This window comes from Cupressus sempervirens, chromosome 1 (assembly GCF_028749045.1).
Source record: "Cupressus sempervirens isolate cs-2001-9-10 chromosome 1, ASM2874904v1, whole genome shotgun sequence".
Taxonomy (NCBI): domain Eukaryota; kingdom Viridiplantae; phylum Streptophyta; class Pinopsida; order Cupressales; family Cupressaceae; genus Cupressus; species Cupressus sempervirens.
In genome coordinates, this window is record NC_143118.1 from 315,704,216 (window position 1) to 315,725,918 (window position 21,703).

A 21,703-nucleotide genomic window follows, 5' to 3' on the forward strand; every position below is an offset into this window, starting at 1 on the left:
TTAAAATGTGATCTAAATAGTTTCTATGTAATAAACTATTTTCAAAACAATAAATTATATCTCCTTTCTATACCATGGAATTTGGAAACATAAAAATGTTCATCCCACATGCATCATTGATATGTAGAATAAGAAGAAGCATTGAGTGTTGTCATTGATGGCCAAGAATATTTATTCGGTAAAATTTGTGACAACTAGTTAAGAGGAACAAGTCTAGAGATATCATTTGAGAAACACTGGCATATACTCTCGTGCACCTAGGAAGAAGGCGGAAATGGATATCACTTGATCCAATTCATCAACGCAATGAGTCATCACTAACGTGACAAAAGGGAAAAGTTAAATGGTGCAAGCAGACAAGAATGACAAGTTGTTATTGGTGTACAACTAAGAACAAAAATTGGTACCAACCTAGACCCTAAAAATATGGTTCATGGATCTTCCATGAAAAAACCAAGCTTGGAATTCAAACTTTGAATTTGAACTCAAGTAGGATAATTATTTTTATGGGTAATTGTGCCAAGATATTGACATAAGGATGTATTCAACAAAGTTTAAAGGAAAGTTATTTTTCTCATTAAGTAAGATGATATAGAGAAAAGAGTTGTAAATAAAATAAACTACCATGGGGGAAGTTTTAGTGAAAGTGGTATAGTGAAAGAAGAGAAGTGATGAACTATAATAGGTGACAGAGGGAGAGGTGAAGTTACAACACTCACCAGTTAAAAAAGAAGATCAATACATCTTCACTAGAGATAGAGTAGATATCTACACAGTAAATTAGTGCCACACTCAAGTCAAACACTTAGTATTATTTCTTACCATTGCATCTATTTTTTATCCCCTAGTAGGGCTAGCTTCATAGGGAATCTTATTGCAAAATTCTCTAACAAGGTTATAAGCAAACAGGGAATCTTATTGCATTATCCTTTAACTAGATAGTATTAATAGTTGTAACCCTAACAAGTTATAAGCATTTGTAATAGAATGGGTTTCTAGAAAAAGAATTTGTACCTCTTAAAAAGACACCCCCTTACATGCATTATAAGGGCTAGTGGGTATAGGACATCCACCAAGGTTTTCACCCTCTCATCAAGGTTTCCACATATAAAACATCTATGTCAATTTGAAAAATTCTTTAGCATGTGAGTTAATTTGGTTCTACTTTACTGCATTTATCATGTTTCTAATTCTAAAGTGCATTATAATAAGCATGGTTTAAAGGATAAGAAGAAAAACTAGTTTTATGAATAGTACCAATTCAAATCCCCCCCGCGCCCCTCCTTTCAGTACAGGTTGGGACCAACAATTAGTATCAGAGTGCAAATATTGTCACAACAGGTCTAGCAACTTGAGGGAAGGTCAAATGGCATCGCTACAAAGACAACTTAAAGAAGAATTGGATGTGATTAATGACTTGAAATTAAAGTTAACAAATACCCTAGCTAAAATGAAGAAGTTGATCCAAAAGCTCATCAAAATTTAGGAAGTTATTACAACTCCATGGCTTTGAAGACTTATAATAAGTCATCTTTGATTTAAAGTCTAAAGTAAAACACCTAATAGAAACCTTTTCTCTTCTAAGAAAGGAGAAATATGAGCTAATCAAAGAAGTTCCCAAAGCTTAGACCAAATGAGACATTGTCATCCTTACAAGAGATGAAGCCATTGCAGCTACAAGGAGAGAAGGTGAACTCAAGAGTTAAGAGTGTAATCACCTAAATATGGAATTTTTTATGGAATTGATTGAGAAAGTAATCAAACTTATTGAGGAGATAAGAATCATGATTGAATGAAATGAAAATTTGGGGAGATTTAACAAGAGCTCTAAGAAGATTGACTAAAAACTAAAGGCTCAGAGGAGAAGCAAAAGAAAATTTGGTCTTGGTTACCAATGTGGCAACAAGATTGAAGGAAAAGAGACTTTTGAAGGAAAGGCCCTAAATAGTAGAAGATAAAGGAGAAAGTCTCCAAAAGGTAAGGGTGCTACCAAACCCACTTCTACTTTTTTTGGTAAGATAAGGCACATATCTAGTGTATGTTATTTTAAGAAGATAATATTGATTCAATAATGTACCTATGAAGGATACTGTAACAACTACCATCTCTATGGCCACACTACATAGCTTTGTATATCTCACTTTAAATAGAAAAGAATCAATGGATATTGGTACTACTACAACAAGTATGGACAGAGAGCATAAGACTACAGAACTAGAGCTCAAGATAATCAAAGGTCTCCTAAGGCAATAAGTCTAGTTGGAAGAGATAGGTTTCCTACACCAATCTGCATGACCTATGGAAACAAAGGACATGCTACAACTTAATGTAAGAGAATCCAAGGAATACCACCAGGCCATGGAAAGATACTATAAGAAATTATTATATCTGCCATAAAATTTGACATCTACCAAGATATTGTAGATGCAGTAGAAGGGGCAGTAAATCACTTTTTAGAAAGAAGCAAAAAATGACCAAAGAGTAGCTAGAGAAAGAAATTTCATCTCAGTAGAAAAAGAAGAGAAAAGAGGCTAAGAAAAAATAGTTAAGATAAAGGAGACCTCACAAACTAGCTAAGCTTACATAGCTTAAAGGGCTTAGAAGACTAAGGAAATAATCTGAAATCGGTCCCCTAATTCAAAACTGGTAAAATTGTCGATATGTAGAGAGGCAATATAAACACCAGGCACAACTTGTTGACCAAAGTCTAAGAAAATGAGACCATTGTGAAATGACTCAATGGATTTATGATATATGTCACGTCTAGTAGGTAAGGTATTTATTGATCATTATAAGCCTAACAATACACTTATTAATGACATAAATATGAGAACCATGAGTCATTTGTTACTTTTTATTGTGAAAAAACTTGTGCTTCCATATTGTAAAAAACCCCAAGTGGTAAAAGGTGAAAGATTAGGAAAGCATCATTTGCATGAACCAATTTGTGCAAAATCTATCTATACAGTAAGGAATCTTGAGTCAAGAGAAATGGAAAAGGAAATCAACAAAGTTAAACCTAATTGATACCAAGGTAAATATTTACCTAGAATATAAAGGAATCATAGCAAGAGGAAGATATGCTGAAGATGAAACTACACTATCATCGGTACATGATGATATCATGCTCTTGAGGAAGATGTGCTTACTTAGAAGTTGAGAGGCAAGAAATTGGAGACAAAGAGATAAGTGAGCTATATGATACATTCTCCTAAAAAGGATTTCTAAAATAAGAACACAAGGATCTGGTGGAGTCCATGTTTGTAATGCTCTACTTTGGAACCGAAGAAAATTAAATCTAAAAAGTTACAATATTTACTAAACCATTTTTATTTTAAAGTTTAAGAAACATCAAATAACAATGTGGAAGCAATATACATAAACACATCAATCACAATAGAGAATCTATTCATCACAAGTTTCTTTGTATTGAGTCACATTTGAGAATTTAATATTAATTTTAAATCTCAAGTACCATGTCATTATTACAAGGAAATAATAGATACATCATCTCCTAAGAAAATGCATAATTAAAATTGATATATAATGAAACACATCTAATATAACATCCACTACACATGTCGTAAGGCATGCAAGAAAAGATATTTAAGTAAATTCAAATACAAAATATGTGTTAACATATATACATCAATTGATACCAAAGTCTCCAAGATAGGCATAAAAATGATATCGGTACAACTACATCCATGAATATCCAACAAACTAGCAATTTGAGGGGGACCCAGATGGTAGGAAGACACCACCTCCCCACTGCATGGTCACCTAGTAAGGATTCCACTCCCATGTGTATGAAAAACAATGAATGATCCACATACAGATAAAAAACCATAAAGTAATCCTAAGAAAGGAATCCTGATAGCCAATTCTACCTCAAGGGTTACAAATTACTAATAAAGAAAAGATAACATTATCGAAAAGGCACTCATTCCAATACCAATACCACATACCAAATTCAACATATAGATACCAAGTATAAATCATATACCAAAACCAAAGGATACAATATTGAAAGAATAACTATTTCCAAACCAAGCACCAAATATCAAAAGTAAAATAATTGACAAGTCACCAACTGTCATCAATGAAAGTAAATCACCAATTAACAAATCCAATAGTCAATACACCATTAATAAATACGTTACTAAAAATACACCACCAAAGGTAAAATAAACATCTATGGAGGAGACTTAGGCTACATTATAGGGAGTGTCATCACATGGTCAAACTATTTGAGTTACCCTGGACTGGTCTCTAAATAGAGCCCAGACCCTCAAGCATCAAGAGTTACGCTGGACTAGTCACTCTAGACCCCAGACCCTTAACGTGACACATTTGGCACCAAAATACTCTCTCATACAAACAAGGAAAAACAATCATGCCTCCCACTAGGTATCATCCCATTCCCATCCTTACGCTATAGAAGTGCTCACAACATGGATAGGGAAAACATCTCTAACTTATCTTTTTAGTGTGTTTCAAGGAAAGGACTAGGAAAAATATTTTTATTGCTATGTTATCACTTGTTACACAACTTAAAATAGGTTACCTTGGTACTGACCACTTTGGGTCCCTAACGCCTATTGCAAGCCACTCCCAAAGACATGCAGCTATTCAACCTCTCTCAAGTACGCAAATTACAATTATGTCCCATACCACAACACCCATAATGATTTGACTTAACTCCTTAACAAGAAACTCAAAAATAGTATTGGTTCTCAAAATCCAAGTTCTCATAAATGCTAATCAAAATAAATCTCAATACAAATCATAAAGTACATCATGATATATAGTCAAATAATATCATACAAAAAAACTCAAAGATGCCTCTGGTGCATATCCTAATTTGGCCAACTAAATAACCCACAAAGAAAACCATCACAAAAGTAAACATAATAAGACTAAAAATAAAATATAAGAAAATGATTGTTTTCAACCATGTAGTTTAATTCCATGTTTATATGTGTTTAGCTTGAGCCATAAAGATGTCTTGAACAATAAGGTAAGATTATACATGTTTACATAAATTGTTAAGTTAATAAACTTATTTAAATGAATAAGTATTTAAATATCATGCAATATTATCATGTTGTTAATTTAAATAATCTTAAATCATAAATGATCTAATAACTAATAACATAAGTTTATATTATAGGATTTAATTCTAAAATATTAATTGACTTCAATTTAAGTGAAAAATCAATTCGTAATGGAACTACAAATAACTCAAACTTGAGATTATAATTTTAATTAAATTACTTATAATTTCGCTCATAATAATAAATAATCTTAACTATATGATTATGTATTTAAATCCACTATAAATTCTCTTAAAAATACAATTAAAGTGACAAATATTTATTTATTAAATTCTCACTTGCACTAATAAATACATAATCACTTATATGCAACTAATAATTTAACTAGACTTTGACAAGAGCCTACAACACAACAATAATTTGTGAGCCTCTCATGTGGGAGGTCTTGCATTCAAATATACTCAAGCTTAAAATACAAAATAAAAATTAATTATAAAAAATTATTATTATTAATCTAGGTTTTGGCCCATTAGTGATCCAAAAAAAGGTTTAACTAGATTTAAGATGTCATTAATACTAGTTAACATCCACTTTTCAAATAAATGACCAATTATTTTTTTAATTTTCAAAGTTAATAAATACTAATATATTTTCCAAAAAATAAATTTAATTTGTTTTTATTTTTTATTTAATAAATTATTATTATTATTATTATTGAAAATTAATAAATATATTTATTTAAAATAAATAAATAACTTGTATGCCTTTTTTTCACATGTCTTGTTACTCTTAAACATTCAAAATTATTATATCTATTTTTAGCATGCAATTATTCTTTTTCCACACACATAAGTATATTTATTTATATGTATTCCTTTGCATGCATAACTACATTAATTTACATGCATACCTCTATACATATATATTTTTTAAAACCATAATTCTTTTCACAATAAATATATTATTTTTTAAATATATAAATAACTTTTTGTCATGTGATTTTATCAATTTTATTTTTACCTTTTTCGAAATATTAGATTTATATTTAATCTTGCATAATAATGGCTAATTTATCTTTGAATTTTAATTTGTTTTAATTTTATAAAAAATTGCACAGGCATTTAATCAAACTCTAAATTGGATGAATATTCAAATTTTCTAACTATTTTGCATGTAAATTTTCTCAAGAAGAACCTAGTGTTTTGATAGGTTTCAAGCAACATGTTTTTTGCTAAATTTTAAATAAGAGCTTCTAGATTCGAGTTTTACCAAAGCTTTCTACACAATAATAGTAATATATTTTCTCTCAATTCCTCAAAAATAATATAACCTAGAAGTAAATTCTCTTTTAAACTTTACAAATAAACTCCATGCATAAATTCTAATATTCACTAAAATACAACTAGAAATACAAAAAGAAGACAATCTTTTGAAAGAAAGATGTGCAAGCAACTAGGAAGACATGAAGTAGATAGACATTTTCAAATGAAATATACTATTATGGGTCTCAAACCCTACATCATGATGACACTAACAAACTAGCAACCTAGTGAAAACCTTTACTAAATTGAAACATTTCAAAGCAACCAAATCTCCTTTTGCTCAAAATCTCTAAAATTACTCCCCAAAACCCTGTGTGAAATGATATCCCAAGAACCTCTAATATAGAGTCCTAACTCTCTCTAGGGTTTCTGTCTCTAAAAGCTCTTAAATATAATTTATTTAATTTAATTATCTTTTCATGTATATTTACTCACTTTTTTATTTGAAGTATTATTTTATTTTATTTCCCACCTTTATTATTTAATGCAAGCACATTAAATTAAATATTTATTATTTTAATCAATAAAGATAATTAGAGTTCATTATTAAAATGCAACTCTAATTTTAATCGATATTAATTAATTATTCACACTAAAAAATATATTTAATATTTAATATTTCAGTTATTTTAATTTAGCTCTCTGAATTAGAACTTTAAATTAAATCTTTTAATTTAGCCAAATATTTTAATAATTCCAACGAATGAAATATCATCTTATTTTAATACTTTTCCCTTTATTAAATAATATTTAATAACTCAAATATCAATGAGTAATACAAAGATAATAAAAAAACATTCAACCAAGAAAATCACAAATTCAAACCACATGAAATGCATTATAAGGTAAATCAACCTAAGAGAAAATCAAACTATGTAGGCACAGAAAGACTCATGAATCTAAAAGGGGTAAACAATCTGTAACGAGTCCTCATTGGAAGATAATTATTTAGGCTATGGTTGGGGCTTGACCAAATCATTATCTTCACATTCCTACCATTGATTTATTGTGATAGAGCATGCTCATCGTAGAAATCTAGGGAAGTCAATGCCCAGAGCCTCCATTCTGCATAAAAGAAAATCATGTACATATGCATATATATCTAAACTAAACATGAAATGGAAGGGAATGGTACATCATGTAGATCCTGATTAGAAGGTGACTATAACTCCCTCTCTTAACCACATTAGACATGTTATATAGAAAAGTAAAACATACATGCACACCATACACATGCAAGTATGGGGCAAGTACCATAATAAACCACAAGTCAAATCATCAAATACTTAGATACAACTTGTATTAATCTGAATATAAAATAATCACCATTTGAAGACCAATCATATGACATCATCATGATAGCAATCACATTTACTAACTCATAGTCATTAAAGCATCATTAGTGTGTAAGTAATCATAATCATCAAATAACATGTGAAATATCATCAACTACATAATTCAACACTCTATATGTAATCCAAGTTATGAAAAAATATCATATAATTATAAATTTGATATCTCTAAAACTAATAAATGCATGAGATAGGCCTAAAAGAGTTTGGAAATTAGTACAAAAATAAAACCTAGAAGTGGGCATTATAATGCTAAACAGTTGGGTGGAAATGCCCAATCTTGTCTATGAGGAAGTAAGGTTTGTTTTATGCAGAATCCACAATCAACATATGTGGCTAGAAAAATGACACATGATCACCAAAGCCTTAATTGAGAGGCTAAGTAGGTTCAATCTATATGGCATCAACCTGTCCATGAGTGTTTTTTCAATAAAACAAGGAATCCCATTTACTAGAGGAAAGATAACAAAAGATAGAATGACATATACAATAAGTGACATTCTAAATGCTAAGTTGAGGTTTGCGGCTATGGTGTTAGGCTACAAGTTGTGCCATAATAGAAACATTGATAATGTTTTAGGCCAAATCACCTATAGAGCATTTTAGACAATCCACAACAAATTAAAGCTTGATCTATGTGGGTATCTTCATAGTGAGATATTGGAAAATATTGGGAAAATAATGAGTGATCAGATTCCAAAAAATGAGATATGGATCTATACTAGTTGTTGGATACAATTGTTCAATTGTGTGTTGTCTTTGATGTTACACAAATGTCATATTAGTTATTAGATAGAGTCTATCGAGCTCAGTTGGTTAGCAAAACAAAATATAGAGTCTACCAAGCTCAGTTTGTTAGCAAAGCAAATTTCATAGTCTACCAAGCATTCCTAGAAGTTACTTTGTGGAAATAGTTTCTACCAAGCTCACTCGAGCATTGAATGTTTTTGTGGAAGAAGTCAGTGGCAACCAAGCTCACACGGTTAACAAAGGAAAGTTAGTGTTTATCGAGTTCACTCAGTCTCCAAAGGAATTTGCAGAGTTTGTAGTGTTCACCAAGCTTTAGTTGGTCAACACTAGAAATCATTTCTAGAGCAGTGTTTACCGAGCAAGGTTAGCCAATGAAGGATTTCAATATTTTGGAAAATAAAGTTTGAATTGTTTCATGTAATGATTGCAGCCAAATGATGTAATCATTATTGGTAATTGTAACTTGAAAATGAGCCGACTTGATAATTTGTAAGCTATAAATAAAAGGTCAAGTTGCGAATTCTAAATTGTAATGAGAGAGCATGCAAGTGTGTTGATTGTGTGAAGAGGAAAGTGTGTGCAAATTTTGAAGAAGGGTCAGATATCCTTGAGGAGCAGAAAAGTTGTATTCAATCAGAGAGGATCTAGTGAAGTAGAATAGAGATTTGTATTAGCAATTTAGTTGCATCTCATTCAAGTCAAGTCATTGTTACTTTCTCACCATTGTAGTAGTGATTTCTAAACTCTTAATAGAGTTGGTCTAATATCCATTTTGTAAATCCTCTAACAAGGTGACAATTCTATTGAATTATTCTAAAGTCCTCTAGCAAGGCCACTCCTAGTAGGGTGATTAAATCCTTTAACAAGGTCACACATAATAGTGTGTTTTGTAACCTTTAATAGGGTTGGCTCCTAACAGGGCTCACTTCAGTAGAGTGAAAATCAGTAGCTAGTTACTTGGTGGTTTCTCCCATATTGGGTTTCCATGTTAAATCTGGTGTCTCATGTGTTCATGTTATTTTCTTTATGCATGCATGTTAATCACTGTGAATGCTTAAAGATCAGTAATAAAATAACATACATTGCATCTACCAAGTTACAACATTTTTATGTATAGCTACCGAGTGATAGCAGTAACTAGTTTTATAAGACATCTAAGAGATCTATGGATTTATTTTTGTGGTAATTGATTCATCCCTCCCTCTTAATTACTCCATCAATATTTCCAAAAATTGGTATCAGAGCTTTTGGTGCTTGCAGGAATGATTTCAAGGATCTAAGCTAAAGAGTAGGATGTCTTACAAGGGGGAAATTCCAAGGCTGAATAGGGATAACTTTCTAGCATGGCAAGGACTGATGAGACATCATTTGGCTTCCAATGGAGATACATGATTGAAATACATTGATGAAGAATATGTAACTCCTTCTGGTACATTATCTATTAATGACATTGCTAAAAAGAAGACTCATAACACCATGATGATAGACATTGCATCAGCCCTAAGCTATGAAGAATTTGATGATATCAAGGACTGCAAAATTTCCTTTGCTATGTCAAACAAGCTAAAAGATATCTATGGAGCTGATGAAAATGTGGGAAGAGACAAAGTAGAAAGTCTAAGAGGACAATATGATCAGATGAAAATGAGAGAGGATGAAAACATTGCCAAATATGTTGAAAGAGTCAAAGCAAGTGTCAGTGCAATCAAAGCTTCTAGAGGAGATATATAAGAGGAAACTGTTGTAAGTAAAGTTCTTAAAAAATTTCTTCCCATTTATGCAATTAAAGAAAGAAGATGTGAAGCAAATCATAAGATAAATTTAGAAGCCATGGTAGGAAGATTGACTGCATTTGAGCTAGATAACTATGATAGCTATGTTCCAGCTTCCAAGAACATTTAATCGGCATTTGAAGTCAAGCTATCACTCAAAGAAAAGGGCAAGAAGATAAAAGATTCTTAGTCAGAAATTGAAGAAGAATCAGAATAGATCTCTGACAATGATCTTGAGGTAGTTAAAGCTCTACTTGTAAGGAAATATTCTAGAGACAAAAGAAAATACAAAGGTAAGGTTCCTCTAATCTATTTTTCATGTGAGTAAATTGGTCATATTGCTGCTAGGTGTCCAAACAAGCAAAACAAGGATGAGAAGAAAGGTCACAAGTGCAATGAAAAGAAAGACTTCAAATCATTCAAGGACAAAGGTAAGAAAACATGTTTCATGGCTAAAGATTCTAAGGATTCTGATAATAGTGAAGATGAAATTGTTTACATTGTTTTGAAAGATGAATCTAATAATGATGAGGAAGATAAGATGTCACTTATCACTCATGTAAGAAAAAATGATACATAGATCATAGACAGTGGTTGTTCTCATCATATGACTGGTGACAAAACTAAGTTTGAACAATTTGAAGACTATGATGGTGGTAGTGTGAGGTTTGGCAATAATGAACCTTGTTCCATAAAAGGAAGAGGGAGAATTTCATTAACCAAAGAGCTTGCATGTGATAATGCCTATTGGGTTAAAGGACTAAAACATAATTTTTTGAGTGTGGCACAACTAATCAATATTGGATTCAAGGTGGAATTCATGCATGGAAAAGCAAGACTCCTGGATGAAAAAAGAAAGCTGATTGGATCAGGCATACAGACAAAAGGTAATTTATTTTATCTTGAACTTGGTGAATGCTCATGTTTTATTACTCAAGTTGAAGAAAGTTGGTTATGGCATAGAAGGTTATGTCATTTGAATTTTGATAACATGGTAAAGATAAGAAAATTCAAGAAAGTAAGAGGCATTCCTTGTATAATGAAACTTGATGTTAGTCTATGCAATAATTGTTAGATTGGTAAGATGGGAAAGATTAGCTTTAAAAGTAAAAACTATTAGTCTGAATGTTTTTTTGAAATTGTGCATACTAATTTGTGTGGACCTATTGAAATTGAGAGCTATGCTAGAGAAAAGCTCTTTATTCCTTTTGTTGATGACTACTCTAAAATGATAACTGTTATATATTTGAGAAAGAAGTTAGAAGCATTTGAGAAGTTCAAATGGTATTTGGCTAGAGTAGAGAAGCAAGTAGGAAAAAGATTGAAATGTTTGAGATCAAACAAAGGTGGTGAATTCATCTCCCATGAATTCAATAACTTTTGAATTGAAAGAGGAATCAAAAGACAGTTATTAGCTCCTAGAACTCCCAAGCATAATGGAATAGTTGAAAGGAGAAATAGATCTATTATGGATTGTGCAAGAACTCTAATGATTGAAAAGAACATTGCTATCAAATACTGGAAGGAAGCTATCAACACTATAGTTCATACCTTGAACTAACTATAGTTGAAGAAGGACTCATTCAAAAGCCCCTATGAGTTATGGTATGGCTATAAACCCAATGTAAGTTACCTAGAAGTATTTGGAAGTAAATGTTATACTTTGAAAGAATCTAGAAAAAGAAAATTTGATGTGAAGGGTTATGAAGGCATATTTTTGGGATATTCTTGCAAGAGTAAGTCATATAGATGTTAGAATTTATCTACTCACAAAGTCATAGAAAGTGCACATGTGAAAGTTGATGAGTTTGCAAAGAGGACTGAAAAAGAAAGAGAAAAGGAACCAAAAGATTACAAGAGATTTGTTTTCAGTAAACCTGATACAGTGCCAGATACATCTGTCAATTAGGAAACTTCTATTCTTGAGTCTTCAGTCATTGAGTTGCAAGAAGTTCAAACTGAGTTGTAGGAACCTGAGTCCCATTCAGAAGCTACCATGCCAATGCCTACTGAATCTGAAGGACCTAAGCAGCAATCAGATCAACTAGAGCCAGAAATTGAAATTCAAAATGAAGATAGTGGAACTCGGTCAAAAGGTAAGGAATCTATATTGGCCAAGTATGTCAGGAGACATCATGCACTAGATCAAATTATTAGAGACAAATCTGAAGTTACTATGACAAGAAGTAAGCTAAAAGGTACTTGTTTACTTGCTGATTTTGAACCTAGAAATGTCAAAGATGCATTGGAAAATGAAAGTTGGATTGAGTCTATGAATGAAGGATAGAGAAAATAGAGAAGAAAAAATTATGGACTCTTGTACCTAGGCCTAAAGAAAAAAATGTGATTGGAACAAAGTGGGTATTCAAAAATAAGTTAAATGAGGATGGTAAGATATCAAGAAACAAAGCTAGATTGGTATGTAAAGACTACTCTCAAGAAGAAGGAATTTATTATGGAGAGACCTTTGCTCTTGTTGCAAGACTAGAAGGTGTCATAACCTTACTTACATATGTTGCATACAAAGGATTTAAGGTATATCAGATGGATGTCAAATTAGCATTTCTCAATGGTATTCTTGATGAAGTCTACATTGAGCAACTTGAAGGTTTTGTTGATCTAGAAAAGAAGGACATGGTCTAAAAATTACACAAAGCATTGTATGGTCTGAAATAAGCCCCTAGAGCATGGTATGAAAGATTTCATAACTATCTTATTCATATTGGTTTTCAGAGAACTAATGATAACAATAACTTGTAAATTAAGGATGGACCAGAAAACAAGATTGTTTTCGTAGAAATATTTTTGGATGATACTTTGTTTATAGGAAATGATGATCTATGAAAAGAGTTTTCAGAAACAAATGAACAAGGAATTTGAAATATCTATGTTGATGAGATTAAATTAATTGTTGGTCTTCAAATTCAGGATAGCAAGAATGGTATCTACATTACTCAGTCTAAATACATCAAGGAGATACTCAAGAAGTTTGGTATGGAAGATAGTAAACTAGTTGGGACTCCCATGTGTATTGGATTAAAGCTTACCAAGGATGATGAATCAAAAGAGGTAGATTAGACCTTATATAGATCAATGACTAGAAAATTGCAATATGTAGTTCATACAAGGCCTAATATTGCTCTTGCAGTTGGTATTGTGGCAAGATTTTTAGCAAAACCCAGAGAGAATCACATGATGGCAATCAAAAAGATCTTGAGATACTTGAAAGGCACTGAAGATTATGGATTGCGGTACAAATTTTGAAGAAATTTTCACTTGAAAGTGTTTACTAGTGTTGATTGGGCAAGAAACATTGATGATAGAAAGAGTACAAATGGTGGAGCTTTCTTTCTTGGCAAGAGGTTGGTTTCTTGGACAAGTAAAAAGAAAAATTGTACATCCTAATCTACAACAAAAGTAGAGTATGTGTTAGGATAAACCATGGACAGAAATAAAAACTACATGCAAATATAACCAATAACAGAAAATAATAGAACACACAGAAATGAAAACAAGGCACCAAGATTTAACGTGGTTCACCCAATCCCTGGGCTACGTCCACCAAACAGCAAGTCCGATCTTATTACAATCCAGTGATTACAACCTGATTACAATCCATAATCCCTTACAGCTCAATACCGCCACAAGAACCAATTTCGTATCATGACATTATATCAAATACCCAACCCTAAGCCCTTTTTATACCCACTATTTATGAAGTATGTACAGTACTTTCCTGATCAGTCACCACAATCTAACAGTATGTTGCAGCAGTAGTAAATTGTTCTAATATTGTTTAGTTCAAAATAGTTATTGAAAGGCATGAAGGTTGAGATCGAAGAACCAGTTGTTATGTTTTGTGATAATACAAGTGCAATCAACATATCTAAAAATCCAGTGAAGCATTCCAAAACCAAGCACATTGAAATAAAGTATCACTTTGTCAAAAAATTGGGGTAGGATAAGGAGATCAGATTGGAATATGTCCATACAAAGGAATAGATTGCTGACATATTCACCAAACCATTACCTAAGGATGCATTCTTGTATCTAAGAGGTAAGCTAGGGGTCATTCCCCTATCTAAAGCTTAATAAAATAAAGTTTTAGTGATGCATCAACAGGAATCAAGTCAAAGATCTATTAGTTGATGCAGCATAGTCATGGAAACATTGCATACGAATTAGTACTCAAGGTACATTGTTACTCATTTGGTATGTTTTGTCAAAGAGGGAGAATGTACTGTCACATCTTTCTAAAATTTGAATTTGTTTGTGGAGAATTTTTTGTTTGAAAAGAAGCTATGTAATTCCTTCACAGAGGGAGATTATTGTTTGTGGCATAAAATCTAAGAGGGATAAATGTTCTGTTAGAAAAAGACTTGTTCTCAAATTTCATTGTGTTATGACATGCTGTGTTTCCATCAATGCCAAAGAGGGAGATTGTTGGATACACTTGTTTAATTCTATGTTGTCTTTGATGTTACACAAATGTCATATTAGTTGTCAGATAGAGTCTATTGAGCTCAGTTGGTCAGCAAAGAAAAATATAGAGTCTACCGAGCTCAGTTTGTTAGCAAAGAAAATTTTAGTCTACCAAGAATTCTTGGAAGTTACTTTGTGGAAATAGTTTCTACTGAGCTCACTCAGGAATTGAAGGTTTTTGTGGCAAAAGTTAGTGGCAACCGAGCTCACAAGGTTAATGAAAGAAAGTCAGTGTTTACCAAGTTCACTCAATCTCCAAATGAATTTGTAGAGTTCACAGTGTTCACTCAGCTTCAGTTGGTTAACACTGAAAATCATTTCTAGAGCAGTGTTTACCGAGCAGGGTTGACCAATGAAGGATTTCATTGTTTTGGGAAATAAAGTTTAAATTATTTCATGTAATGATTGTAGCTGACTGATGTAATGATTATTGGTAATTGTAACTTGTAAATGAGCCGACTTGATAATTTGAAAGGTATAAATAAAAGGTCAAGTTGTGAATTATAAATTGTAATGAGCGAGCATGCAAGTGTGTTGATTGTGTGAAGAGGAAAGTGTGAGTGATTTTTGAAGAAGGATCAGATATACTTGAGGAGCAAAAAAGTTGTATTTGATCAAAGAGGATCTAGTGAAGCAAAATAGAGGTTTGTATCAGCAATTCAGTTGCATCTCATTAAAGTCAAGTCATTGCTACTTTCTCACCATTGTAGTAGTGATTTCTAAATCTCTTAATAGAGTTGGTCTAACAGCCATTTTGTAAATCCTCTAACAAAGTGATAGTTCTATTGAATTAAATTCTAAAGTCCTCTAGCAAGGCCACTCTTAGTAGGGTGATTAAATCCTTTAACAAGGTCACACTTAATAGTGTGTTTTGTAACCTTTAACAAGGTTGGCTCCTAATAGGGGTCACTTTAGAAGAGTGAAAATTAGTAGCTAGTTACTTGGTGGTTTTTTCCATATTGGGTTTCCACGTTAAATCTAGTGTCTCATGTGTTCATGCTATTTTCTTTATGCATTCATGTTAATCACTATGAATTCTTAAAGATTAGTAATAAGATAACATACACTGCATCTATCGAGTTACAACATTTTTTTGTATAGCTACTGAGTGATACTAGTAACTAGTTTTATAAGACATTTAAGGGATCTATGGATTTGTTTTTGTGGTAACTGATTCACCCCCCCTCTCAGTTACTCCATCTATATTTCCAAAAATTGGTATGTATCTTCTTCTATCTCAGAGGATAATTTCCCAAATCTCCAAAAATCAACTAAAATAAAGATCAACCAACCATGATTTGGATAGTATAATTATATAGGAAATTGGATGGAAAAGAAAACTCCATGTGGTGGGATAAGTTCAAATAATTCTAGAAGGAAATGAATTAGAGAGAATGAATAGATAGAAGTCTAGTAGAAAGATAGAAGGACAAGATATTCTTTCTAGCAAGCATAGATAAGTGCAATATGTTCTCAACATGGCCTAGAACTATGTGGAAAACACCTTTTTGCTACAAGGTGAAAGATGAGGAAGTTAGGAACCACATAGAAAGGATTTTGGCCTTTGAGGAAAGAATGGGTATTCTTTTTGGCAAGCATATATAAGTGCAGTATATTCTCAACACAACCTAGAACTATGTGGAAAACACCTTTTTGCTAGAAGGTGAAAGATGGGGAAGGCAGGGACCACATAGAAAGTCTTTTGGCCTTTGAGGAAAGAATCAATGTGCCAAGGATTGGTAGCTATGCAAAAATTAGAAATTGACTCTTACTAGAGAAAAAGGAAACACTCAAGCCCAATCCACCAATGATGATAACCAATTAGGTAGTAGAGAAAGGGATACAATCATCTTTTGAGGAAACAGAATCTAAAGAAGTTGACAAATATTCACCACTTAAATTATCCAAGTTGAATCATTTCGCCTATGTTGTAAAGTCTTACAATGAGCATAACAAATTTCTTATTATACATTCAAGATATTGATTAAATATTGCATATATAATCTTAAGACAAGTACTACTTATTTTTTATAAAACTAGTAGGAAGAGGGTCCTAGCCCATAGTAAAAACAATACTTTAGAAACACATTAACAAAGGATTAACAACTTCCATAGGGTAGAAAGAAACTTGTGGCCCCATAGTAACACGCCTCTAACAAACACTAACTTACAAAAGGATTCAAGATTATGAGTTCTAGCATGAACAAAAAATAGAAACCAAAATAAACTATGAGAGATCATCGTGACATAGTAAACTAAACTATACAACATATTAAAAGTATCGAAGCCCCATGGGTTATCCAAGAAAAAAAAACCTACCGTAAGGAAAAATAGCTCCCACCATGCCTCTTGAACAAAAAATTGGCCACTCTTTCCTTATTAAGAAACTAAAAAATCTCCTTGGCCTCTTTTTCCTACATAGCATCCACACTGGGACTCTTTCTCTGCAAAGGATAAAATGTGGTAAATTAGCACACACAATTTTTAAGGTAAACTTATGGATGTCCCTAAACCTTTTGTTAAGACACAATCTCATCTTTCAAATGCTCCATTTCTTTCTTGAGCTCTTTCACCTAGGTTCTCAAAGAGCTGAGAAAACTATTAGAATATCCTCCTTTAGTAACATTTTCACCTACCATGAAAATATTAGTGGGGGGAGGGGGAATTCAGGGTGAAAATTTGAGGGAAAGTGGGAAACATGGGCTAGATAGAAGATGTGGGGTTGTTGAGCAGATGATTATTCTTAGAGGTTTTAATGTCCTTGGAAGAAGACTCGAAGTCAAATTCTAGGGCTTCTTTGATAGTAGTTGTTGACAATTAGCTATATGTAGTGATGTAATTGTTTTTATTAATGACAACACATGATGTACATACTTTTAGTAAACCTTGGAAGTAAAGAAACTTAGCTTTTGGTACTCAAAAAATTGTCTAAGTATGAAATTGGTTTACACCAATGTATTGTTTTTTATGTAAGTTGTTACTGGTGTTGTATTATGACTAGTGAAGTTAGATAGAGACTGTATACATATTAGTGATGATGTGTATAACCTTGGACATTAGTACAAATAGTACAAGAAAGAGATATTCATGACCTACCAGTGAAATAGAATAACAAAATTAAAGGAAAGGAATAATTTTGTTTACAAAATAATTACTTGACCAATTAGGGTTGACATCCTAGATGTTTACTCTAAATTAGAAAAGTATATTATGGTCTTATCTGACCTAGCAGCAATTCATGTAAAGGCATGGTATATATGCAAAGGACATCTTGTGAAAAAAATTGTGCAATTGTATTGTGATAAGTGATATGTGAACTTCTTGTGAAGTGATATATGGGTGAATGCACAAAGTTGGGTCGCAATTCCGCGGAAGTCAAATCCATAAAATGAAACTTCTTAGAAACAGGTACCCGATTTTAAAAAATAGGCACCCATTTTTTATTCGGGTGCCCAACCCTAAATTTAAAAAACGAGCACCAGTTATTTTTAAAAATCGGTTACCTGTTTTTTATTTTCAAAAATCGGGTACCCATTTTTTATTTTCAAAAACAGGTACTCGCTTCTCAAAAAAATTTAAATTTAAATTTTTAAGAAACGGGCACCCGTTTTTTAAGAATAAAAAATGGGTACTCATTTTTTAAAAGTAAAAAATGGGTACCTGTTTCTTAAAAATTCAATTTTTTAAGTTTTTGGCAGATTTTACATGCTGCTTTTAGCTTTTCAAAATGGGTACCCATTTTTTGAAATTCAAATAACGGGTGCCCGTTTCTTACAACATGAGGCAAGATTTTTTTTTCCTACCTCGGATTTTGGTTTGGGATAGGCTTAGTGAGACCAAGCCTATGCCTTGGCCTCTTAAGATTTGGCTAAGGCATTGAACTAACAAATTCATGCCTTGCCATAATTTTTAGAGGGTCTTCTCGATCAAATTTTTTTACGAAACAAAAACCCATTAGAGCTCTCACTGTCCTGATTTCAAAAATATAAATTTTACAGAGTTATTTTTTTATTTACTTTTTTTTTTTTTTTTTAATCAAAGGTGGTACCTAAATGTAAAATAGCAACGTTCACTAAAACTTTAATAACTTTTTTATTTTATATTTTTTCTTAAATTAATTTATCTATCATCAATCTACATTCAATTCTTTTGAAGTTAAAATTATTTTTTCTGAAAAAAGTGAAATTATGATCAAATTATGTTGTCCGTACACGAGAGGTTTTAAAATTTTCTTTTATATCCAATTAAAAATTAATTAAAAAAATAAATTCATTAAAAAATTTAAGAAAAATATTCTCATCAATCTTTGGTGTGTCAGGTAACTCCATTTAAAAGGATTCACAAAAATTCATTCATTTGTGTCAAATTATGGTGTCCATACACAAGCGTGGTATGGTCCTAAAATAGGCATTTTGAAAAAGTGGTTTTTAAAGATCCATACCAAAAAAATAATCTATCATATGGGTATACAAATAAATTACATATTCAATAAGAATATTCCAGGCATTACAATTTTTATTTCTAATTTTTTTTTATATTTAATCTCTAAATGGCTCAAATTTTGGCATCAATTGACAAAATATTTCAAAAATAGGAAAAACACTTCCACTTTTTGGCCAAAAGTGAGACCCAACTTCTTGCACTGACTCATATGAAAAGTTTTTGAGAACCTAATTTTGTGATATGAGATCAATTGAGAAGAAGTTATTGCATCTATAAATCTATATTTGATATACTTAAAGATTAGTTACTTGTTTGGGCAGTTTTCTCTTCTTGTAATTGGGAGTGCATGTTTGGGCAGTAAGGTCATCTTGCATCTATTGTACCACAACTCCTAATAGGGATTCAAAGTCTACTAATAGGGACTCTCGATACTGAATTTTCTCATTGACTCCTAATAGGGTCCATCCTCTAGCAAGAAACATATATATTAGTATGTCATCTAGTGGGTATCATCCCCACTAGGGGTTTTCCTTGGTTAGGGTTTCCATAGTTAAAAAAATATTGTGTCATGAGTTCTCTTTATGGATGGTTATTAATTTTTTTCAGCATTACCTTTTTACTTTCTTATGCATGATACAGAGTAATTAATAATATCCATTTGGTGACAAAAGTTTGTAGAATATTGATTCACCTCCCCCCCCCTACTATTCCCTATTTCTAACAATTGATATCAAAGAATAAATAATCAAAAGAGGCTTAATAGGTTGAGTAAGATCCCTATGGATATGGAACAGTTGATGAAGAACCTTGAAGAGGCACTTGAACAAATTGATCTCCTTACTGGTGAAAGAGATAAGTTGAAAGATAGATATGAAGAATTCAAAGTATACATCAGACAATTGAAGGATAAGATTGAACATCTCAAACCCAAACTTCAATCTACTAAATCTGAAACTAGTGATGATGATTATTTAAAACTGAAGACAAAATACAAGATCTTGAAGCATGAATTGAAGATTACCAATCTAAATTTGACCTTGAAGAATGATCCTAGCAAAGGTGAATTTGATTTAAAGATTAAAAGTTTAGATCTTAGAGAAAGTCTAGAAAAGATGGCATCTGAGCTTGTAGCATTAAAAATAGATCATGAAGAACTTCAAAAATACAATACTATTGTGAAAGGTAAACTAACTCAGAGCAAAGTACAGCTTGAAAAACTGTATTCTAGCAGAGAAAAGCTTGATGATTCAATGTCAATACAAAAACCCACCTATGATAAGACTAGTCTTGGTTATCTATTTAACATGTCCACAAAGAAGCCTGAAAGTAAATCAAATCCAAAAGAAAAAGATAAATTTGATGATAGGTGGCATATGTATTTGGCGTGTTTGCAAGAATTAACAGGTGGTTTTCTTTACCTTGTTCTTTCCTCTTACTACTCTTTTGTTTTACTTTTGTAAATTAGAATTTTTATTTATTAGTTTAATTCTCTAGCTATGGCCTTTTACAAAGATTTACAATAATGATAATTAAATTTGTAAATTATTATAATTTGTTAAAAGTACTATGTGACAAGAAAAAATTATTTAGAAAACTATATTTATAGATATAAAAATACTAAGCTAATTAAAGTTGTTGGATATTTTAGTTATCTATAAATGATCATTATTTCAATGATAATTTTAAAACATTTTTTTTGAAATTTAAACCAGCAAAAAATTGGGGCAAACCCAATTATACATGCTAAAAAATGGCTAATAGTTAGGAACACTAAATAGTTAACCTACACAACTTCCTAATTTCTAAAACCTCCAAACTAGAGTATCCCAAAATCTTAGAGCACTAACTGAGATAATAATCAAAATATATACAAAAATAGTAATTACAAAGAGTTCTAAAAAGAACAATTAACAAATCCTAGATGGGTCGAGTGCTAAAATACATAACATAATAGAAACTTAAAATAAATAGAGAGTTAGCACTCTTTTCTTTTTCTCCTTACCCTCCAAATTATCCAATATTTCTAAAGCTAATCATTAGGAAAGAATACTTAAAAAGAACTAGTGGTATCCACCCCCACCACAATAGTTAGACCTTCATTTTCAACATGTAGCAAGTGAAGAGTAGAATTCACTAAATACATAACCCAAACAACAAACCTCATCACATAACAAAGCCTTTTCTCCTTATACTTCTTAAAGCTCTTCTCGAGGGTTGCAAGCTCCACCTTTTGGGACTAGGTTTCACCTTCGGGGGTTAGTTAGGGTCAATATCCTACTCTACTTATCAAGTCTAGGCTAACAAGAGGAGAAGGTGATGGTATCTCCCTTTTCTTCCAACCTCTTGGTTTTATCAAGAGTGTCATTCTCAAAAGTATTAGATACATGAGATAACATAGAGTAAAAATCACTAACCATAGGGTTGATCCCCTCCAACCCACCCCACTCTGTCATCACTAGCAGTGTCTTAATCGTCATCCTCAATATAAATTTGTCTATTGGCCTCCTTTTTCTTCATTTTCTAGT